This window comes from Macrobrachium rosenbergii, chromosome 25, assembly GCF_040412425.1.
Source record: "Macrobrachium rosenbergii isolate ZJJX-2024 chromosome 25, ASM4041242v1, whole genome shotgun sequence".
In the NCBI taxonomy this organism is placed as follows: domain Eukaryota; kingdom Metazoa; phylum Arthropoda; class Malacostraca; order Decapoda; family Palaemonidae; genus Macrobrachium; species Macrobrachium rosenbergii.
In genome coordinates this window covers 39,543,685-39,568,815 of record NC_089765.1, presented here as the reverse complement: position 1 = coordinate 39,568,815, position 25,131 = coordinate 39,543,685, and the positions used below count along the sequence as shown (strand labels likewise).

At 41.2% G+C, this 25,131-nt stretch overlaps 1 protein-coding gene across 11 annotated transcripts in view; it reads left to right on the top strand.

Annotated features, from left to right (window-relative positions):
• Window positions 1–25,131, top strand: part of LOC136852588 (uncharacterized) — a 222,082-nt gene that overhangs the window by 152,334 nt on the left and 44,617 nt on the right. The gene's annotated exons all lie outside the window — the stretch shown is intronic.

The following is a 25,131-nucleotide window of genomic DNA, read 5'->3' as shown; positions in this document are numbered from 1 at the left end:
AGGAAGTCAGAGAATGGCTGCTGGAGGACAACTTCGTAAGAACCCCAAGCAGCAACCCAAATCCAAGAAATGATCACAACAACCTCCAGACACAAGTGGGAGCCAGGTTATCCCACTTTTGGCAAGAGTGGAGCCAAAGGGGAGCGGACGACTGGACAGTCGAAGTTTTGAAGGAAGGATACAAGATTCCCTTCCTAAGGAAGCCCCCTCTTTCACAAGAACCGTTGGAGTTGACAGCTACTTACTCGGGGAGCAAAGCAGCAGCTCTTCAAGAACAGGTGACCCAGATGCTATCAAAAGCAGCAATAGAAGAGGTAAAGGACCTCTCGTCAGAGGGTTTTTACAACAGACTTTTTCTGGTACCCAAGAGCTCGGGGGTTGAGACCAGTTCTGGACGTAAGTCCACTGAACAAGTACGTAAGCAAAGTCAAGTTTGCCATGGAGACATCTGCGTCAGTCCTAGCAGGCACCAAACAGGAAGACTGGATGGTTTCAATAGACCTACAGGACGCAGTATTTTCATGCACCAATTCACCCGAACTACAGAAAATATCTGAGGTTTGTGCATCTCGGGACAACCTACCAGTTCAGAGCACTTTGTTTTGGACTAAGCACAGCTCCTTACGTTTTCTCTCGAGTGGCATCGAACGTAGCTCACTGGTTACATCTAAAAGGGATACGGATTTCGATGTACCTGGACGATTGGCTAATCAGAGCCAGATCGCAAGCAAAGTGTCTGGAGGATCTACAAGTTACAATGAATTTGACGCAACAGTTAGGTCTGGTAGTAAATCTAGCCAAATCGCAGCTAACGCCTTCACAGGACATCATCTACCTGGGGATGAGGATTCAGTCAGTGGTTTTCGGGCTTTTCCAGCCCCAAACGCATTCTAGATTGCTTAGAAAAGGTGAAGCTCTTTCTAGGGAGATGGACCTGTTCGGCGAGGGAGTGGATGAGTCTGCTGGGGACCCTCTCCTCGATCGAACAATTCGTCTCCCTGGGAAGACTACATCTACGTCCACTTCAGTTCCATCTGTCAAGCTATTGGAAAAGAGGCCAAGATCTGGAGACGTGGATTCCGATCCCTCTGGGAATCAAAAAACATTTGAGTTGGTGGAACGACCCCAAAAAACTTCAAGTAGGCCTCGAACTTCAACAAAAGAACCCCGACCTAGTGTTGTATTCAGACGCATCGGACATGGGATGGGGTGCAACGCTGGGGAAGGGCGAGATCTCAGGTCTATGGGAAAACCATCAGAAGAAATGGCATATAAATGTCAAGGAACTGGTGGCCATTCATCTTGCACTAGTCCACTTTCAGGAGAAGGTCCAGAACAAGATTGTACAGGTCAACGCAGACAACACCACAGCGTTGGCCTACATCAGGAAACAGGGTGGCACTCGTTCGTTTTCCCTTTACGAGGCAGCCAAAGATCTCCTGCTGTGGGCAGAAACGAACAACTTAACTCTGATCACCCGCTTCATAGAGGGAGAGAAGAACGTCAGAGCGGATCTTCTCAGCAGAGGAAGACAGGTTCTCACCACAGAATGGACCTTACATCACGATGTGTGCAACAGGCTTTGGAATCTGTGGGGAGAACCGTCAATAGACCTCTTTGCGACACAGAGAACGAAGAGGTTACCAGTCTACTGCTCTCCAGTCCCAGACCAGGAAGCAGTGGCGGTGGACGCCTTCCTCATGAATTGGGAGGGACTAGACATGTACGCTTTTCCTCCATTCAAGATCCTAGACAGAGTCATGAAGAAGTTCAGAGAGTCGAACGACGCCCGCATGACCCTGATAGCTCCATTTTGGCCCATGAGACCATGGATCACGGAGGTGATGGAGTGGCTAGTAGACACCCCAGATCGTTACCTTGTCGGAACGATCTACTCAGACAGCCACATATAGAGAGATACCATCAAAATCTCCTCGCTCTCAACCTAACTGCCTTTCGACTATCGAAAAACTGGCAAGAGCGAAGGGTTTTTCAAGGGAAGCTGCAAGAGCCATCGCGAGAGCGAGGAGAACGTCCACACTCAAGGTGTACCAATCAAAGTGGGACGTATTCAGGGAATGGTGCAGGAAAAACAACATTTCCTCTTCCAGTACCTCTCTAACTCAACTGGCAGATTTTCTTCTGCATTTGAAAACCCAAGGAAACCTAGCAGTATCTACCATCAAGGGATACCGCAGCATGCTTGCTTCCGTCTTCCGTCACAGAAATATTGACGTGTCGGGAGACAAGGACCTCACGGATCTCATAAGGTCCTTTGAGACAGTTAAGAGGAAGGACAACCCGACCCCCTCTTGGAATTTGGACGTAGTCTTAAAATTTTTAACCTCGAATAGGTTTGAACCTCTCGACAAGGCTTCATGGAAGGATCTCACTAAGAAGACCCTTTTCCTGGTCGCTTTGGCTACAGCCAAGAGGGTAGGAGAACTACAAACCTTTAGCAAGAAAGTAGGCTTCAATGGGGAAAATGCAGTCTGCTCACTTCAACTTGGTTTTCTCGCTAAAAACGAGAACCCTTCTCAACCATGGCCCAGATCTTTTTCCATACCAGGGCTGTCTCATTTAGTAGGACAGGAAAAGAGAGAGGCCTTTGTCCAGTTAGGGGCCCTAAAATTTTATCTACAAAGGACCAGAAACATGAGAGGTCAGACAGATCACCTCTGGTGCTCAGTGAAGAAACCTTCGTTACCCTTATCAAAGAATGCACTGGCGTTCTTTATCAAGGACTTAATAAGGGAAGCTCACCAAGAATGTGACGAGAAAAGCTTTCCAATCCTCAAAGTCAAAGCGCACGAGGTAAGAGCTGTGGCAACTTCGATGGCTTATAGACACAACAGGTCTATGAAATCGATTTTGGAAGCGACTTTTTGGCGAAGCAAATCTATCTTCGCAGATTGTTACCTGAAAGAAGTACAGACCCAATATGAGGATTGCTGTTCCCTGGGTCCGTACGTTGCCTCCGGCGCCGTAGTTGGAGAGGGTACTACTGCCTCTACCCTATAACCTTTTTTTTTTTTTGTATTATACCCTTGCCTTTTTCTTGATTTGAACTCACAGGTTGTCTGTGAAGGTTGTTGCAACCTTCCACAGTCTGGGGTTGCAAGTCTAAGTTAGGTTTTATGGAGTGTGTTATTTAGTGATTTTAGTGGGTCAGGTGGTCAGCTCTTTGTCCATGGCTATGCCAGGATAGCAAGGGTGGTGGTCTAGTCATGTTAAGGTCGAGGACCGTGTGACAGCCCCATAGAGACTTTCTACAGCCCCCTGGATGGGTCGCTGGGTCTCTCAAGGAATGCAGGCGAATGAGGCAGGATAATTATGAAGCCAGCTTCCTTATCAGGTAAGAACCAGAGTATGTTTACAGCTAATTTTTAGTGTTTAGTAATTATACGAATTCCCAACGGTGTTTTGGTTCTCTAACCCACCACCAATGGTGTCAATCAGCTATATATATGTAACTACCAGGAAGTTAGATATTTAAAAATGGTATTTTCATTATAAAATAAGTTTTTAAATATACTTACCTGGTAGTTACATATATAAAAGGTCCCTCCCTCCTCCCCTCTGAGAACAGGGGCATGGAATTTCTGAGGACAATTGGGAATGGTTCTAGTTACCTGGTAGAGGGCGCTCAGGTATGGCCACCTGACCATCTATCGGCGATTGCCGCGAATTTTGAATTTCTGCCGTCTGTGCTGATTTAATCGGCGGGATAAAGCTATATATATGTAACTACCAGGTAAGTATATTTAAAAACTTATTTTATAATGAAAATACCATTTTTATTTTATTATTTTGACTAGCTTCTTCAAAGATTGAATGAATCTCCGGAAGTCAAGGTGCGAAGATCAACTGTCTTTATCTCCTGACTTCAGCGAATAAATTGTCGTAATTATATCCATCTTGCCTGGGATGTGTCTGGTTGGCCACTGTACTGAATGTTCTTCTGTCTACTCTTGTACCTGCACTGCAGTAGAGTAGATGAAAGGACACTAGGACCTTTTGTTGACCATGGCACTACTGTGTGGCCGTTGCTATCACACCGAGGGGTGTCTATCTTTGGATCTTGAGACTCTTGAAAGTCTAAAAAGAACTATGCTTAAGTTCCAAGAAAGGAAGTGTAGGAGCTTGCAGCCCTGGTCAATGTTTCGAAGAATGAAAAGTCTCTGGAGGAGGATAGTGTAACCATTGCACTACCTTGGTGTCATTGCTATCAGTGGAGCCTATTTGGACCCCGAGACTCCTAAAACAGTCTTAAGAAACACACAACTTTCTTTCCCTCTCTGGTTGTGCAACAGCTACTGCTTACGTCTCCCACTCCTCACAGGGGGAGTATAACTACATCAAGTCAAAAGAAATGGAGCTCCTAGACACCAATTCTTGACTGAGTAGGAACCTAAAACAAGTTGGTGGAACTTAGTTTGGAGGTGCTGTTGATCTCCCAACAAATCAGGCAGAACATTGGGAAGTTGTAAGCCCAAAACTTTTATCTTGGGTGTGAAAGATGTCTTCTAGGTGCCAACAGCATCTGAAGTTTCTAGGGGGTCACTTATCCAAATACTGACTAGTCTCAACGTTTCTAACCATGGATGCGAAAGGCGCCTCCCTGATGTCAACAGAGTTCGGTGCTCCAGGAGGTCACCTATCCAAGTACTGACCTGACCCAACCATTGCTAACTTCTCTGATTGGACGAGAAGTGATATTTTCAATGTGGCATGGCCCACAGTCTGTAGAGACAGAGCCGAACAGTAACAGCTTCAGTGTGTCGAGATTTAAGGACTAACTGATCGTCTTCTTAGATCAAACATTTCTTCGAAATGCCGAGTGTCAAGACCAGTTGTCACTAACACTGAAACTAGTACCGAACTTGTCTGTCATACATTCATCATCTTAAAATGTGTATGGTTGACTGCTGTGGTGAGTGTGCTACTGCAAACCTGTTCACTGCACCTTCAATCAAGATGATGGGACACTAGACCCCCTTTCTTGTTGACTAAGGACCTACCGTGGTACCGTTCCTTAACAACATTACGGAATGCCTATCCTTGGATCCAGAGGCTTGGAGGGCTAAGAAGTTCCAGGTTATTGAGGTGCAGATTAGGTCAGGTTAGGCTAGGTTTAGTTTAAGCTAGGCTAGGTTGGGTGAAGTGCTCAACCCAACCTAGCCTTCTTAAAGAGCAGGTAACTAAAATTGTCTGTTGGGTGCCGAGTGGGCGTGCCTGCACGTCGACTACAAAAATTTCAACCTTCTGTCAACTTTGACTCAACCGAAATGGTCAAAAAAACGCAATTGTAAGCTAAAACTCTTACATTCTAGTAATATTCAATCATGTACCTTCATTTTGCAACAAATTGAATTGGAAGTCTCTAGTACAATATTTCGATTTATGGTGAATTTTTGAAAAACTTTTTTTTTCTTACGCACGGCTGTAACTCGCCAAAAATTTCATAAATTCTTTCATCATTTTGTCGTAATTTTTGCACTGTTCTATATTAGCCGTTACATAAAGTTTTATGTATGAAAATGTGCGCAATTTCATGTACAATACAGCAAAATACAACCCATGGTTGTAGCTTTTATCAGTTTGGAAATATTTTCATATAAACCACGATAACTGCCAAAATTTCAACCTTCGGTCAACTTTGACTCGACCAAAATGGTCAAAAAACGCAATTTTAAGCTAAAACTCTTACGAGCTAGTAATATTCAATCATCTACCTTCATTTTGCAACCAATTGGAAGTCTCTAGCACAATATTTCGATTTATGGTGAATTTTTGAAAAAAACTTTTTCCTTATGTCCGCGCCAGAAATTCTTTAAATCACGTTTGTCGTAATGTTTGCACTGTTTTAAATTAGTCGTTACATAAAGTTTTATATATGGAAATGTGCGCAGTTTCATGTAGAATACAACAGAAAATAACTCATGGTTGTAGCTTTTATCAGTTTTGAAATATTTTCATATAAATCACGATAACTGCCAAAATTTCAAGCTTCGTCAACTTTAACTCGACTAAAATGGTCAAAAACGCAATTACAGTATAAGCTAAAACTCTTACATTCTAGTAATATTCAATCATGTACCTTCATTTTGCAACAAACTGGAAGTCTCTAGCACAATATTTCGATTTATGGTGAATTTCTGAAAAAAAAATTTTTTTCCTTACGTCTGTCTTGCTGATTAACTCGCCGAACATCTCAGAAATTCTTTCATCATGTTGTCGTAATGTTTGCATCGTTTTACATTAGTCGTTACATAAACTTTTATATATGAAAATGTGCGCAATTTCATGTAGAATACAACTGAAAATAGCTCATGGTTGTAGCTTTTATCAGTTTTGAAATATTTTCACATAAAATCACGATAACTGCCAAAATTTCAACCTTCGGTCAAATTTAACTCGACCGAAATGGTAAAAAAACGCAATTGTAAGCTAAAACTCTTACATTCTAGGAATATTCAATCGTTTAACTTCACTTTGCAATAAATTGGAAGTCTCTAGCACAATATTTCGATTTATGGTGAATTTAAAAAAAAAACATTTTCCTTACGTCTGCGCGGTAACTCGGCGGAACATCTCTGAAATTCTTTCGTCTCGTTGTCGTAATATTTGCACCGCTTTAAATTAGTCGTTACATAAAGTTTTATATATGAAAATGTATGCAATTTCATGTACAATACAACAAAAAATAACTCATGGTTGTAGCTTTTATCAGTTTTGAAATATTTCCATATAAATCACGATAAATAGAAAAAATTCGACTTTCGGTCAACTTTAACTCGACCGAAATGGTCGAAAACTGCAATTGTAAGCTAAAACACTTACAGTCTAGTAATATTCAATCAATTAGCTTCATTTTTCAACAAACGGGAAGTCTCTAGCACAATGTTTCGATTTATGGTGAATTTTTGAAAAAAACATTTTTTTACGTCCGCTCGTTATGAATTCATGCATCATTTTGTGATAATATTTTCTCTGTGTTGCTTTGATCGTTTTAAAATTTGTTATATACCAAAATCATTGCAATTTAGAGTACAATACAACTAAAAAAAATTAACTCATTAGCTTTAACCGTTTTGCTTACAGCGATTTGTATACAATTATATACGAGTTTTTTTTTTTTCGCTGTCATATATTCCAATATTTATATATGATAATGATTTTTTTTCATTTCTGATGGTTGCATACTAAACTTCAGGCAATGACAAAAAAATGAGCCAAAATGAACTCTTAATCTTAAAACTAAGCGTGCTGTGATTTTTTGAAAAAACTTTTTTCTGCTTCGGCGCTAACTCACCGAACGCCGCCGGCATATGGGAGACGTTTTTGTAAATAGGGCTTCGGCGTTAAAGGGTTAATCATGTCCACAAAAGTAAAAGCGTGAACGCCAAACGTGGAAGGAAATGCTACAAGAAGTAAAAAATTTTTTTTTCTTGTAGCATTTCCTTCCATGCTTGGCACCTATGCTTTTGTTTTTGTAGACATGATTAATTGTAAGAAAATTCTGGTGTGTCTCAAAAAATTATTTTTTACTTTTTAGTGCATTTTAATAAAAGCATGTTTAAAAAAAAATTTTATACTTTTCTCTTTTATACTTTTTAGTCTTGACAGAAATAGTAATCGATTTATGATTGTAGCTAATGAAATTGAACATGGTATTCTATATCAAGAACCTGAAAGTAATAAATTGAAACAAAATCTTGTGTTAGAAAATGGAATTCATCATATCAGAGAGATAGACATGAGCAAGTAATTGTGACTTGTCTCCGAATAGGCCATACTTGTCTGACGCATGGACACTTAATGAGTAGCCCACTTAGTCCTGCTCTCGAGTACTCATAGTGCAAGGTGATGATAACAGTCAGACATGTTGTGAGGGTCCAAAGTATGACCAACAGTGACTGTCAACTTTTGGAAATTAATCAGTGAAGGAAATTTTGTCAGAATTTTTTACATTTTAAGTCGTTCTGATTTTGATGTTCATGAAGAGATGTAATTTAGTTGATAAAATATAAATATAAGTAAAAGATGAAAATATGAAAATCCTTGGGTCATTTAATGAATTTTAAAAACAAAAATTAAAAATAGTACTTAACCCTTAAACGCCGACTGGATGTATTTTACGTCGACAAAAATTGTCTGTCGGGTGCCCAGTGGACGTAAAATACGTCAACTACAAAAAAAATTTTTAATTATTCGCGGAAAAATACTTATAGGCCTCGTTTGCGAAAAATTTTAAATCACGTGCCTTGAGGGATGCTGGGAGTTCACGGATCACGCTGTTGTTTTGTTTACAAGCTTGACCCAGCTGCACATGCACGAATTTCTTTCTTATCCCAAAAGAAAGCATCAGCTAACTGCTGAAAATCTCAGAAATTCTTTAGTCACTTTGTCATAATTTTTGCACTGTTTTCTATTAGCAGTTACATAAAGTTTTATATATGAAAATGTGCACAATTTCATGTAGAATACAACAAAAAATAACTCATGGTTGTAGCTTTTATCAATTTTGACATATTTTCATATAAATCACGATAAGTGCCAAAATTTCAACCTTCGGTCAACTTTGACTCAACCGAAATGGTCGAAAAATGCATTTGTAAGCTAAAGCTATTATATTCTAGTAATATTCAATCATTTACCTTCATTTTGCAACAAACGAGAAGTCTCTAGCACAATATTTCGATTTATGGTGAATTTTTGAAAAAACTTTTTCCTTACGTCCGAGCTAACTCTGCTGAAAATCTTGTAAGAGCCTGACGCCGTCTCTTCCAATCACGTGTCTGTTCGTGTGTTCATCGTCCATCGGAATGGACAAGACAACAAGAGCATCTCGTTTTCTTTCTCTAAAGGAACGCGATTTCAACCATACAATATTTCCGTCTGTTTCTCTCTAACCATTGTTGTCTTGATGTATGTACAATCACCACTACTTGCATTGCCATGTAATTCTAATCATGTACTCATAATGTTCCCCAACGAATCTTCTGTATCAAACTCTGTGTATGTTTCTGTCTGTGAAGACACCAAACGTCTCGCCACTCCGATGGACGACGAACACACGAACACACGTGTTTGGAAGAGAAGGCGTCAGGCTCTTACAATCTCAGAAATTCTGTAGCCACTGTCGTAATTTTTTGCACAGTTTTCTATTAGGCATTACATAAAGTTTCATATATGAAAATGTGTGCAATTTCATGTAGAATACAACAAAAGATAACTCATGGTTGTAGCTTTTATCAGTTTTGAAATATTTTCATATAAATCACGATAAGTGCCAAAATTTCAACCTTCGGTCAACTTCGACTCGACAGAAATGGTAGAAAAAAAGGATTTTGACAAAGGAAAAATCTATTTCTGGAGAGGGGCCCGTGTCACCCGGTGAAAAAGTCCATTCAGCACTTATTTCTAGGTAATTCCGTTGCTAGATACCAGAGAAAGCTAAATGAAATGCTGGAGTTACTACCCCAGAGCGAGCTCCACTAGATGGAGTCGTGTATGGAAAAGGGTGAACTACAAAACACGGAACCTTATCCTATAGAGATTCCCAATGTCAAAAGTCCCAACGAGAGAGGTGCCGATACAAGCCCATGCACTACTTTGTTTGGACTGTATACAAGGCAACACTAGCCGCTGTTCCATGTTAGCACCCACCCCACTAGAATGAAGTTTACCATGGGAGGGAGAGAATGAAAAAGGGGTGGGTCACCGGGTGACCACGGGGCCCTCTCCAGAAATAGATTTTTCCTTTGTCAAAATCCTTTTTCTGGATCGGGTCCCGTGTCACCCGGTGAAATAATAACAGAGAAATAAACATCATTCTTATGCTAATAAAGACTTAAATAGAGACGTTGAAAACTAGGAGAATTCTGCCCTGAACATTAGTAAGGTCCTCTAAATTCATGTAATGAAAATAATGTAAGTGGTCACCGTCTAAGATCATGAGCTTAGAATAGAACCTGAATAGGCTTGTATTAAGAAAATACTTCTTGCCTAATAGCAGACCCAATGACAGTACCCCCCCTTTTTTTAAAAGAGAGGACCTGACAAAATTGTGAGGTCCTGTCTAAAAAAGCCTGTAAGGAGAAAACTGGGCACAGAAACAGACCTTGTAAAAGGGGAGTACTTTCCAAGGTGACCACCGAAAATGAGGACCTTCAATTGTAGATAGAAAGTTAGGGTGAGGAATTCGCAACACTACCCCTGATGAGGGGAAACCAAAATGATTGGTTCCGCCAGACAGGGCAGACAGTACAGGAAAACTAACACTAGAAGCTAAGCTGATTAAAAATTTTTGGGTCTTCCCCAACAAGGAAAGGTAAGAACAAGATGATTGTTGGTTACCGAAGCTAACTCCGATACATTACTCAAAGACCAGGAAACCGAATGTGGACGGAGTACTGTTCTTAGACGAACACAGACCTTAGGATGAAAGTTAAGAGCCTGTGAGTCATTTTCCAACAAAACACTTTCCTCGAGGCCAATGCGGCCGCATCATTACTGTAGCTTCGAAAACTATGTGAAGAGTGCTAGTTACTTAACTGCAGAACCATACTGCAGTAGAGTAGGATCCCTTAACTGATTTCAGGAAAACAGTAATAACAGGACCAATATCAGTTTCCTCCTAAACTGTAAGATTCACAAAGACCACAAAGCCAGGACATCAGAGCTTTGGGGGCTGGCTGACGAGGCTGAGTTTATACCAGACGTGACAGCTTGATAGTTTGTGGCTGAATTGGGTTGCAAACAGACCTACTTCCAGGTCCAGGAAAAGGTCACAAGACTACCTGAATGACGCTCCGTCTAAGGACTATTCCGACACCAGGGGGGAGGCCCTGGATAGGGAAAAAGTAGTGACCTTGGACCCCTACGAGAAGGGTGGTAAACAGAGGCACTTGTGTCTGTTGGTTATGGAGAAGAATGAACCATAACCTGAATGAAGCAATTCGAGTCCAAAACCACTTGTTTACGCATGGCCCTTGCGATTGCTGTTTTGTTCAGAACCAGCCTAAAAGGAAACCTCTTGGGGGAAGAAGTTTCCCAAGGACAGGAAGACTGTCACCGCCTCCAAAGCGTTGATATGGAACTGCCGAAACGTGACCGACTAAGTTCCATGTACTTCATTGGGCCAAAAAATATCCATCTCACCCGCCCAGAGAGGTGACGGTGTGGAATACTGAGGCCGGAGGGGAAAGCTGAAGAGGAACTGACTTCGGTAAGCACTTGATAGTTGTGCAAGGCCGGAGGCCACTATTCAAACAGGAGGAATCAGGGAGACATGTCCCTGACTCCGCCATACCCCGGTCATAAACTCCAGCTTTGACTTCAGAAGGAGAACCGTCACTGAAGCAAACTGGAGAGAACCCAAGACCTTTTCTTGGGCACGGCGAGAGGTATGCTTGAGTTGAAGAAATGATAGGTCGCCCTTGCTACCTCTTTCTGCTTCCACTGGATTCACAACTATGGAAGGCTACCCTCCGGAATCAGGTGGGATTCCTTCCTGGTTACTTAGAAGCCCAAAGACTCTAGAAAACCGATTATAATGACCGGCACCCTCAGGCAATTCCCGACGCTGGGTGCCCAAATGAGCCAGGCAACAAGATATGCAGCTAGCATAGCCTTCTAATACCGAAGCTGTTGAACTACGGTATTGTTCAAACTGGCAAAGACTCTGGAGCTGCATTGAGGAGGGCATGAACCTGAAGGGGTACGCCTGCTCCCCAAGTCTGAATCCCAAGAAGGGATAGGACCTTTCTGCAACCAAGATGTGAAAGGAAGCGTCGGAAAGGTCTATAGAGGTGGTTACGGCTCCACGGAGCAGTAGGATCCGAACCCACAAGACTGTAAGCAACCAAGACTTGCTGCATTGAATAAGGAAAATAAACGGGACACGCCGGGAAAAATTTTCCAGTGGAAGGGAACTTCCTTGGCAGACTGAAAAAGCCTGACAGGCCATTCACAAAGACCCCCAGAACTCTGGCCGGAGGCTGATTGAACCTGATTGGGGGAGGGGGACAACAGTCCAGCTCCACCCCGGGCCTTGATAACTATACTCTGGGCCCAGGGACTGAAGTTCCAGTGGCTCGAAAATGGTACAGCCTCCCACCCATATGAGAAATACTACAGGGAGGAGGCTTGATTGCCTCCCCTGAAGCGTATGCCTTCCCAATTTCTCGGAGAGGAGTAGGATGCTTCCTGCTCCTATGATAACCCCGAGGGTCAGAGCCTCTGGCCAAATGTCTAGTGAAAATTCTTTCCTTAGGTTTTCGTATGAAGCAAAGAAAACTCCGGTGGAGGCACGTGGGGAGGCAGAGACACACGGGGGTGTTACAAGGGGCTGATGTGTTGGCTGAACCCGCACACATCGAGGTGGAGGCTGGGAGTGAGAGCTGACGGCTGTCTAGGGGCAGAGACCTGAAGAGCCTGCACCACCGCCTGAGCAGGGGGCCTCTTGAACTACATGAACTTCTTGCCGGACTTGGGACAGGGGCCGGCAAGATCAGACCGTTCCGCTCGTAGGTAGACACCCACGAACGGAGGCTCTGAGTAACATTAGTAGCCCCAGACTGGCCGTAACAACGCCCACCTGGGGAAAAGATTAATTCTCCAGGTGAAACTGTTCATAAGATTTTTCGGCTCAAGGCGGAACGGGCAAGCCTGACTTACACCCTGTTTCAGCTTCCGGAAATTGACTGCTAAAACTTATATTCTAGTAACATTCAATCATCAACAAACGAGAAGTCTCTAGCACAATATTTCGATTTATGGTGAATTTTTGAAAAAACTTTTTCCTTACCTCTGCACGCGGTAACTCTGCTGAAAATCTCAATTTCTTTAGTCACCTTGTCATAAGTTTCGCACCGTTTTCTATTAGGTGTTACATAAAGTGTTATACTTGAAAATGTGCGCAATTTCATGTAGAATACAACAGAAAATTACTCATGGTTATAGCTTTTATCAGTTTTGAAATATTTTCATATAAATCACAATCAATAGAAAAAATTCGACCTTCGGTCAACTTTAACTCGACCGAAATGGTCGAAAACTGTAATTGTAAGCTAAAACACTTACAGTCTAGTAATAGTCAATCAATTACCTTCATTTTGCAGCAAATGGGAAGTCTCTAGCACAATATTTTGATTTATTGTGAATTTTTGAAAAAAAAAATTTTTTTACGTCCGTGCGTTACGAATTCATACATCATTTTGTGATAATATTTTCTCTGTGTTGCTTTGTTCGTTTTACAATTTGTTATATACCAAAATCATTGCAATTTAGTGTACAATACAACGAAAAAAAAAAACTCATTAGCTTTAACCGTTTTGCTCACAGCACGATTTGTATACAATTATATATGAAATTTTTTTTGCGCTGTCATATATTCCAATATTTATATATGATAATGATATTTTTTTCATTTCTGATGGTTGCATACTAAACTTCAGGCAATGACAAAAAAGGAGCCCAAAATGAACTCTTAATCTTAAAAACTAAGCGTGCTGTGATTTTTTGAAAAAAACTTTTTTTCCGCTTCAGCGCTAACTCCCGAACACTGCCGGCATACGGCAGACACTTTTGTAAATAGAGGCTCGGCATTTAAGGCTTAATTTATTCCAATATTAATTTTTTATATACATGTATGGATGTGTGAGTAAATGTATTTATTGAGTGTATGTGTTCCAGTGTGGAAGCGTGTGCCTTTGTGCAATTTTTATTTTAGTTTAGTGTACTTTTCACTCATTTATCATCACACCAAATGAACCATTCGGTTCCAGAGCTAGCCTCAGGCCTAAACCTGTTACTGTATTTTATTCTAATCCTTTGGGCCAGCCCTACGAGAGCTGGAAGTCAGCTTAGTGGTGTGGTTAACTTCTTTAATAATAATAATAATAATAATAAATAATAATAATAATAATAATAATAATAATAATAATAATAATAATAGGTTTTGTTAAACAAAATGGCAGTTTCAACAGCATTTATTTTATATAGTAAACGCTCAGTTCGTCTTATTAATTGTTTTTCTTGCACTGGAATGGTTGCAAGCAATTGACCAATATTCATATCTGGTGGTTTAGTGATGTGTAGGAGGTATGGTTTAGTGATGTGTAGGAGGTAGTTCTCGTTGAATGTCGACTAGTTTCGCCCTCCTCGTTAGGGCATCATTCAGGACAGGATCACAGGATGCAATGGCTGTAATGCGTGGATTTTCGTCTTTTATCCGTGTTTGTTGGATTGTGGACTGGGTCGCTTCATTTTTCATTGGCTATCCGGCCATGACGTCATTGGAAGGGCGGCTCCTGATCGGCTGTCTTCTCCTCGATCTAAGCCTACTGCTGATCAGCGATGGTGCAATTTCTCGAGGAAGGCGGGTTAACTGACCGTACCTTCCAGTGACATCATGGCCGGATAGCCAATGAAAAATGAAGCGACCCAGTCCACAATCCAACAAACACGGATAAAAGACGAAAATCCACGCATTACAGCCATTGCATCCTGTGATCCTGTCCTGAATGATGCCCTAACGAGGAGGGCGAAACTAGTCGACATTCAACGAGAACTACCTCCTACACATCACTAAACCACCGGATATGAATATTGGTCAATTGCTTGCAACCATTCCAGCGCAAGAAAAACAATTAATAAGACGAATTGAGCGTTTACTATATAAAATAAATGCTGTTGAAACTGCCATTTTGTTTAACAAAACCTGTATTAAAGAAGGTCTTTTTCCTAATTTTACAATAATAATAATAATAATAATAATAATAATAATAATGAAAAAAAATTAATTAATTAATTAATTAATTAAAAAATACTCATAGTAGCATGAGTCTTAACAAGGAGAAGCAAATCCACAGTTATGTATATGTTCAGTCACTCAAAAATGTTTTGCAACGTTCCAGAAGTTTTCGTTCACCTAACAGTAATTTGTTCTTTTGATATTCACAAGGAAATGTAATTTTCTTATTCGATTTTGGTTATTAATCATACGGTTAACAATATAAAAAAGAATGGTGAGTGAAAAATTCATATTACGAAAAATGACAGAACATTTTGAAAAATTTCACTTCAGATGATTGGGCAAAAGAGTCAAAGAAGAAACTATATCTCAAATCCAGATAAAAGCTTATAGACTAATAAATAATATTGAATAACCATCAATGAAATTATTTATAAATAAAGAAAGAAAGACTTCAACCATTATCGTTGTCAAAAACAGAAAAGAAAAAATCTCATAACGTTGTATATTATCATGTGACTCCACATTCAGGCAGGAAAAGTTTAAGCTGTCTCGTCACTTGCACTGATAAGATGGGCAATAGACTAAGCCGCACCACAATCAGTAGCTTGCATAAGACTAATGTTTCTATTGTAGATATTGCTCGGCAGCTTAGCGTAAATAAAACAACCATGTATAGAGGGATACAACAACAGAGAGAACGAGGAAACATGATAAATTCTTTGTAAAAACTGGAGGACAACCCCATTGTTGCACTACTGTTAAAGATCATCATCGGATGATCACTTAAGGAGCTCCGCCTAACTCCTCCCTGACAACCGATTTTGCTATAAAGAGAGAACATTACGCTCTCCCTTCAAGTGGCTGCTCAAACCATCCGTAACAGGCTACATGAGACCAAGATATTATTTCATCATACTCCTGTCAAGAAACACTTCATATCAGCGAAACACAAAGAATAGAGGCTAGAGTTTGCATTATAATATATCCAGTGGCCGATGATTTCTGTACGAGTCATCTTTTGAGATGAGGAGGAGACATTTTCCACTGATGAGCATGGTAGTCTTCTTCACTGCTGGCATTTAGCATTAACTAAATTAATGTTGAACTTCTAGTTAATTTTAATTCTTTAGAAACTTAGATAATAAGAAATACAAACATAGGCGTTATATATTCAGTTAACTTCATAAGGGGCATCAAAATGATAGGCCTAAGTAGCAATGAAAGAAATGAGAAATTACACATGATAATGGCATTAATATATATATATATATATATATATATATATATATATATATATATATATATATATATATATATATATGTATGTATGTATGTATGTATGTATGTATGTATGTATGTATGTATGTATGTATGTATGTATGTATGTATGTATGTATGTATGTGTGCGATTATATTCTATGTATTAAAAAAATAGACGTGAAATCTGTTAGTCTCGTTCAGTATATTTTATATTAAGTTTCACTAGTTCACAATATACATAGGATTAGTCATTCAAAATTTAATTAATAATAATGTGAAGCAAATCTTTACAAAAGTCGTATTTGTTGATGTTAATAAGACTAATAGTTCAACTTGTAACAGTCATAGGCCTATGTCTACAAAGTTCACACATATGAAGGAGATAAAACAACGATAGTGATGGCAGTTGGAGATGAAAATATTAAAGCATAAGAACAGCGATGACCTCTGAAGTATAATAGTAACATCCTTTAATTAAGTAAAATATGACAACAGTAAGCAGTATCAGAAAAAGCCCTGTTTAAGGGAAACTGCAGGTAATTTCTCGGACCCACCACTAGTGTTCAGTTGTTTTCACGCTTACAACTGAGTTGCCAAATAGCGCCAGATGTCGCTATTATAAGCTGTTGTCCGAAAACTTTTGAAGTATGTTGCAAAACTTTTTTGAGTGATTGTACATATATTTAAAGATAAATCAGTATAGATTGAAAAGGGGAACCGAACAAGTTCCCGAAAGCTATCTATACTGATTTATCTTTAAATATTTGTACACTCGGCAAGAAAAGTGTGGATACAGTTTTCTTAAATCTTCGGACATGTATTGCTAAATAATGAGACATCTGGCAACTTTAGAAAGGGGAGGAGCTTCAGTCTTATTGTGTGTGTTTTTTGCTTGACCTCCTAAAACTTTCAATCATATTCTACGGTTCTGAAATCATTGATACTTAAATGCAGTAGTAAGCTTTACAGTATTCGTTCAAGTTGTAATTTGCAGCGACGGTTCTGAGCAAAATAAACATTTTTCCACATAACCTACGAAGTAACCTTGCACATATGAATTTAGGACACCACAATGAAGGGAATGCTTGCATAATCGGAAACGCGATCTTCCATAATGAAATCAAGAGTTAAATTTGAGCTATATCCACCGAAAAACGAGAGAGAGAGAGAGAGAGAGAGAGAGAGAGAGAGAGAGAGAGAGAGAGAGAGAGAGAGAGAGACTCTGACTCATTTCATTATTTTTTTTCTTTTAGAGATTGATCGATACTATATTTGTATAGTATGTTTTAGCAATGGAGAGAGAGTTGCTGTTGTGTAAGCCTAGGCCTACATGTAGAGCTACTCATTTCATTATTTTTTTTTCTTTTTGAGATTGAGCGATACTATATTTGTACAGTATGTTTTAGCAATGGAGAGAGAGAGAGACTATGGCAACGTTAAGAAACATCCAGTTACTTGTGTTTTCCCGCCGAAGTTATCGCTGTACTCCGCACATCATAGAGAACGCTCTTGCGGATTTAAATAGATTGGGTCAACCTGCCCTAGCTGTCACAACATTTACTGCCATTAATTCCAGCTGACCTTTAACAACGTGAAATACAAATATGAATCTGTTAAAATTAAGGAAATTATCATTACCTTGTATGATGATGCAATAATAAGCCTGTTCATAACGGAAAACGAGTAAATATTGCCTTTCTGATAAACAGTACTACGCCGAGATATTCACACACTATCTTTTAGATCTCTATGAACGAAGTCATCTGAGAAATTCTGATTACTTCGGACATGCATGGTGTTTTTAAGTATCTGAACGTTATTGTTTTGCAAATTTAACATATATGATATAATTTGTATTGTATTTTCATATTCTAGAGTAAATTTACCGAGATTATGTGTTTTCTGTAAGAAAAAAATTAAAATTCGATGAACGAAATCTAAAGAAAACTGTATCTTCACTTTTCTTGCCGAGTGTACATATACATAACTGTGGATTTGCTTCTCTAATAATAATAATAATAATAATATAATAATAATAATAATAATAATAATAATAATAATAATAATAATAATAATAATAATAATTAATAATAACAATAATGCAGTGTTTGGAACATTGGAATGCCACGAATGCAGGTTCTGTATGAGTGATTGTGTAACAAATTGATTTTGAAATTATAATACATTGCATGTAGCTCCTAGACTCCATGTGTTGATCTTTGGGCATTTATCTTGGTTTCGTAGTGCTTTCATGGGTGAAACAAATGGTACATTACTATTAAAAATATATACTGGCAGTCCCCAGTTATCTGCGGGCTTGGTTATCGACGATCCAGTTTTACAGCTCTTGTCTAGCGACGAAAATCGGCAGTTTTCAGTGCTGTAAATCGCCAATTTCTGCTTATCGGCGCTGATACATACCGAACAGAGGTGCCATTCTCCGGTTGTCAGTGATTTTTGCTTATCGTCATGCTGTTGGAACAGAACCTCTGCCGATAACCAGGAACTGCCTGTAATTGTTTTCCAATCAGTGATATTGGTTTTATTTTCTTGTCTTCTACTGTATAGTATGTGCATTGTAAGACCAATTTTATTGCTTTGCTTTCAATTTTGGTTAATTATAAAGAATAATTATACTAATACTATATTGAATCACAGGAAAAAATGTTAGTTGGTCTAATATCAGTAAAGATTAGATATTTGCATTCATTGCTAATTTGTCTTTAATGAATGAATTCAAGCATCAGGTGAGACAGTGAAAAATGTGATCAAGAAAATGTTTCCTAAATGTGCAGTCAGTGAGCAGGGTGCACTGTGTCGTGTGTTTTGATTTTAAGCTAGTTTTTGATTCCTGTCATTTGTCAAGGTACATAATTGTTTGTGAATATTATAAAACCCACAAAGTACAAAAAATAACTTATTGTATTAAGCTTTTAAGAGAACATCTCTCCTTTTCAGAAGAGGAAGGAAAGTGGTCCCTTTGGAAGCTTAATGAATTATTTTTTGCACTTTGGGTTTTATTTTTTTATACAAGAAATGTGCATTTCATATAAGTAACTTACCAAGTAATTACATAGTTATGGTTTCTAATTCGTGCGGCAGCCTTTATTTTAAAAAATCGCATAGCTCTTTCATAGTTTAGTGTAGGTGACAAGCCCCGCCCACTAACAGGAGTACTGGAAACTACTCAGCAGTAAACCTCATTCTGTTTCTGCCTCATTCTCGGGTAACATCTGGGGTTTGCTGCAACTTTTGTTTACAGATTTTCAGTTGTATGGCTGGATTTCAGTGAAGTATTAGCACTTATTTGAGTAGTCTTCAACCTTTAATAGCTTTCAGGATGATTTTTTTATAGTTCTTTGGTTATTATTATGTATGATTCAAGTTCACTCAGTTTCGCTGTTGTAGCAAAAGTTGCAACACCAGATTAATCAAATCTTCATATGAATCTCATACAATTTGCAGTAAATGTAGTGGGCAGCAATATAGCAGCGAGAAAACTTGTGCTAAATGTATGAATAGCAAGAGTAGAAGGTACTTAAATCTCAACTAGACAAGTTAGAGAGGGATAGGAAAAGGAGAGCGGCCTCTAGAGCCAAGAAATAAGCTTCCCTTAGCCTAGCATTCTACCCTACCCTCGGTTAGAAGATAGCTCTGCTATTCCTTCTTCCCCTCTTCCTAATTTTTCTCCTGCTACTAGCCCTCCTACTTTTGATCCACCTACTCCCATGCCTGGCTCCCTCGCTTCCGAACCCAATGCCATTGCCAATGTAGAGTCTAGGTTTGACAAGAAAATTATCCTTCTAGTGAATACAGTGGCGGAGTTAGGTGCATCACTGAAGGTGTTTATGGGAAAACGTATTCAGATGGCGCCACTTCCCGCAAAGTGACAAGTGATAGTTTTGTGCAAGTGGAGTAGGTGGCTACTCGTCCTGTCAGTTCTCCTAGACCAAGGTCACTGTTCTGCTCCCCCAACCCTGGATGAAGACACACCGCAAGTCCAAGGGAGGCCGAGATGGTTTGCCCATGGGTAGCTGCTCCCTCAGCCACACCTGTTGTACAGTCCCAGGTGTTAGTAGACAGCTATTGGAAAGTCTCGTCCAGGGATTTGCATGGCTTGTCCTCAAGCTCGTCTGACGATAATGGCATAGACAAGAAGTGCCATAGACGTTACCTGGACTCTTCCCGTCCTTTTAAGCGCTCTTCTGCAAGCCTCGGTTAGAGTCCTGATTGATGGGGAGTCCAGTGCTTGTTAAGAAGTACAAGCATACTCTTTTCAGTTCCAGGCCTCTATGCAGTTGCTCGGTGGACCCTTATGTGTCCACTTCAGTCGATGAGCACTCACACTTGTCCGCTTTGGACAGTCAGGAGAACGTCTCGCCTGTCTGCTCGATTTTTGTCCACGAGTGCCCACACCTGGCTCCCAAGCGCCCGATTTCCAAACATTCCGTACTACTTTCTAAGCATCCAGTGCCAGCTACTGAGCACCTGGTGCCAGCTCTCGAGTACCCAGCTCCCGCTCGCAGTGTGCCCAGGCACCCATCATCAGTTTTGTCTTCCTACAGATTGCGGTCTCCTTTACCTCCTCCAGTCAGACCTTCAACTTCGTCTCCTTCATCTGTGGACCCCTACGAGCCAGCTCTTGCTCCAATTAAGCATCTGCCACCAGTTTCCGAGGGCCCATGCCAGCTCCTGAGTGCTTGCCACCAGTTGTCAAGCGCCTGGCGCCTGCTTCCGAGGGCCAGCGCTCGGTATCAATCTCCTGCTCCGAGTGCCGAGCACCTGTTTCCGACCGCAGATCTCATAGCCTGTGCAGCTCTCCTTCAGTATTTGAACAGTGAGCTTTCCTACCCTTTTTTGGCTTCAGCTAGCTCCAGTCTCACCTAACTCAGCCTACCTGATGAGGAGCCATCCAGATGATAGACCTACGCTCCCCACAATGGTGCTTTCCTCACCTTCTAGGAAGCCACTGAAGGAGATTGAAGTTTGGTTTTCTGCTAAGAGGAAGCAAGGTAAGGTTTCGTCTTTCCTACCTCACGCTTAATCCGTTGGAGGTTTCCCTCCTGCGCCACTGGGGAAGCTCCTTCTGACACTTGGTGTTTTCGTCGGCTAAAATTATGTTTTTCGTCAGAACTTGACCTCCTTGTCAAAGACCTCTGAGTTGTTTGAAGCTTTCAGTTTCTTGGGCTGGATGGTGAGAGCGCTACCAAGAAGATTGAAGATTGCAGTGTTTTTGTTTGAGACTTCACCTCAGACTGGCTAGGAATCCTTTCTCATGCAGACAAGACCATCAGGGATGGCTCTTTTCTCTTTGGGGGTTTTGAAGAAAAGAGTTTTTTGGTGCTCCCGTTCCACTAAAAGAGTCACTCAGGCCCAGAAGTTGGATCTTCATAGAAGCCAGCCTAGGATCTTCTGGTGCGTTCTTTCAAACGCCCTAAGGATTTGTCCGCATTTGTTCGTAAGACGCTCTCTCCTCTCCAGCAACATCCCTTTTGTGGTAGTAAGCCCAAGTCCAGTCTAGGACCCACTCCAATGTCCACTTCTTGGCCAGAACTATCAAGAGGAGCTCAAGTCTTTGCCCAAGAAATGAGGAAGAAGTCCTCTGTGCACAAGTGGGAGCCAGTCTTCTTGAGTTTTTCTGAGAAATGCAGTATCAGAGGGACAGAACAGTGGATTGTCATGGTTCTGAGGGAGGGCTTCTGCATTCCGTACATGGAGAGCTCCCCCCTTTAGTCCGTTCTCCCATCGTTTTGACGGCCTACTCAAAGGATTGGGAAAACATTTGGCCTTTTGGAGGAGGTCTCCTCTCTACTTCGAAAGAGAGCCATAGAAGAAGTCGAGAACATCAACTCAGAGGGCTTCTACTATTGTGTATTTGTGATCCCCAAATCATTGAGGTTTGGAGACCAGTCCTCAATGCAAGCACTCAATCTCTTCGTTTGGCAGACAAAGTTCAGATGGAGATGAACCAGTCAGTCCTTTCATCCATTCACCAGGGCAATTGGATGATATACTTGCATATGCAGGATGCATGCTTCCACTTCCCCATCCATCCAGACTCCAGGAAATATCTAAGGTTTGTCTTCCAGGAGACACTCTCAGGTGCGCCATCAATGTCTAAATGCCTGTTTCCTTTCAGAGCACATGGTGCCAGCTAAATCCTGCAGTTTCAGGCTCTTTACTTCGGCCTTTCTACGGCACCTCAGGTATTCACTCGAGTCCTCGCTCCTCTAGCAAATGACTTCATTTAACAGGCATAAGTGTCAGTCTATGTCTGGATGACTTGCCTCTTTGATCCCCTTTGAGGGAAAAGTGCACGAGGCACTTCAGCATCTCTCCCAGGAACAGGGACTTATCATCTACCTTCAGAAGCCCCAATTGGCCCGTTGCAAGAGTTCCTCTTTTTGGGGATGAGTCTAAACTCTCGGACTTTTTGGGCTTTTCCGTCTGCCAAGAGAATCCCCAGCTGCCTTCAGACGGTCCACAGGTTTCTAGCCCCATTGTGTTGCTTGGCCCATCAGTGGATAAGCCTACTGGGGACTCTGTCATTCATCAAGACGTTCATCAAGTTAGGCAAACTTCTTAGGAGAGTTTTGCATTCTTCCTCCCTCAGGGCCAACTGGGACAGGGAAAAACAGCCAGACACCTATGCTTTTCCCATAAACCCAGAGATCAAGTTGGACTGGTAGTGGTGGCTGTCCAAACATAGACTTTCAGAAGGAAAGCAACTTCATTCCCTGAGCCCAGAACTAGACTTCTGTTCAGACTCCTCAGTTCTAGGTTGGGGAGTCCTCTTGGGGAACCAGGAAGTTTCTGGGATGTGGTTGCTGGAAGAACAGACCCTTCACATCAACATCAGGGAGCTGAAAGCAATTCACTTAGGGCTTCAGTGCTTCTCAACCCTAGTTCACAACAAGACTGGTAGTCCATTCAGACAATACCACAGCCTTAACATACATATGGAAATGAAGCAGCACCCATACCACAGCCTTAACATACATATGGAAATGAAGCAGCACCCACTCAATTTCTCTCTGCCAGACAGCAAGAGACCTTCTACTGTGGACAGATCAAATCGAGTGAGTCTAGTCACTCAATTTATTCAGGGCAAACGAAATATTCTGGCTGACGAACTGAGCCATCGAAAAGTAGGTCCTTCCCACCTTGGATCCCCTGGTCTATTGGAATCTGCAATACTATGGGGCAGGCAGACATTGGACCTGTTTGCCACCTCAAGGAACCATCACCTTCCTCTCTTTTGTTCCCGGGCCCCGGCTCTAGCATGAGCAACATTCCATACTGCAAGATTGGGGTCACTTGGACCACTGCACCTTTCAGTCTTTCAACATGGTCAGGGAAGTGCTGAATAAGTCTTGGGCTCGTTGCAAAGTTACAATGATTCCCATAGCCCTGTTCTGGCCCATGAAAGAATGCTTCCAGGACCTGCTACGGTTGTAAGTGGACTTTCTGAGACTCCTCCTCCTAAAAACCGTGTCTACTCAGACAACCTCACCTTGAGAGATGCCAAAGGGTTGTCTGCTGTTGTCCTGACAGGCTTCAGACTGTCCAGAAGCTTGTCAGAGCGTAAGGGTTTTCAAGATGCACTGCAGAGGCTATTGCAAGATGCAGGTGTCGACTTACTAGCTGTATCTTCCAGGCTAAGTTGGCAATTTTCCAAAGCTGGTGTCTCAGACTCAGTGTCTCTTCTCCTGAGACATCTGTCACCCAAATTGCTTATTTTCTTCTTGTATGGGTCCTGAATCTTGCATCAATCCTAGAGCTTAGCGACCTCATCAAGTCCTTTCATACGTGTAGCAAAGGAAGGTAGGTCCGGTCTCCTGGAACCTGGACATAGTGTTGAAGTGGCTGACAGGTCCATCTTTTGAACCACTTCACTCCTCTTCTCAGAGAAACCTTACTCGGAATACTCTCTCCCTCGTGGCCTTGGCTGCTGCTAACATATTAGTGTGATCCAAGCCATTGATAAAGGGTAGGTTTTTTCACAAGGAGATGCAGTTTGCTACTCTACCCTTGGATTTTTATCCAAGAACGAGGACCCTTCCAGGCCCTGGCCCCATTCTTTCTCCATTAAGACCTTAACGGATACCTTGGCTTCTGAGAAAGAAGAGTGTTCTTTGTCGTGCTAGGGCTTTAGGGTATTGTCCCTGAGCAGGACCAAGAGGATCAGAGGACTGTCCAGTAACCTTTGGTGCTCTGTCAAGAACCTGCCTTACTGTCTGACTAAGAACATATTGTCCTTCTTCATCAAAGACTTAATTTCTGAGGCACACTCTCAGGTTCAGGAGGACATTTTGCCTATAGGCATTTCCGGTTATTGGCAATCCGGTTTTACGGCACTTATCTAGCAACGACAATAACTGGATTTTCGGCACCGATCTCTGGTTATCGGTGCTGATTCCCGGTTATCAGCACCGATGATAACCAGGGACTGCCTGTACTTTTAAAGTGAAAGCTCAACCTTATTAGCTTTCAGGCACAATATGTCTTTCACTTCCATTCTGCAGTTGGCCTACTGGAAGTGAGAACCTTTCTTCGTGTCTCACTATTTGAAAGAAGTTGAAAGTGTTTGAAAATTGCATTACTTTGGGGCCATTTTCAATGGCTGGCATGGTATTAGGGAAGGGAGCATTGGAATCTCTTTTGCTCATACTATCTCTTCGCCTTGAAGTAGGGTGTTGAATTTTCAGGAGCCAGGGGGTACAGTGTACCTAGAGTACCCACCAGTCTCAGTGGATTGGTTGTGGTGTTTTCAGTTTAGGTGACAGTGTTGTCTGGTTGTTTTTTTATATTGGTACTGCGCCCAGGGCAAGGTCACTTATATATGCTTTGCTAGCCATTGATCCTATCCTTTGCTGCAAGACTCCCACTTAAGTAGAGGCGCCCCATGGCTTTACCGCCATGCCACTACAGGTTGAGTCCCAACCAGAGGCAATGTTCACCTGCAGTAGCTCTCTTACCATGTAAGGAAACGACAAGCATTGTTTCAATGCTAGCAATTTTTTTTATTTCAAAGTAACTACCATGCCTGAATGATTTTGAATAGAATATGTCTATATATCCCATGCCCATTCATTATGGGATTCAGC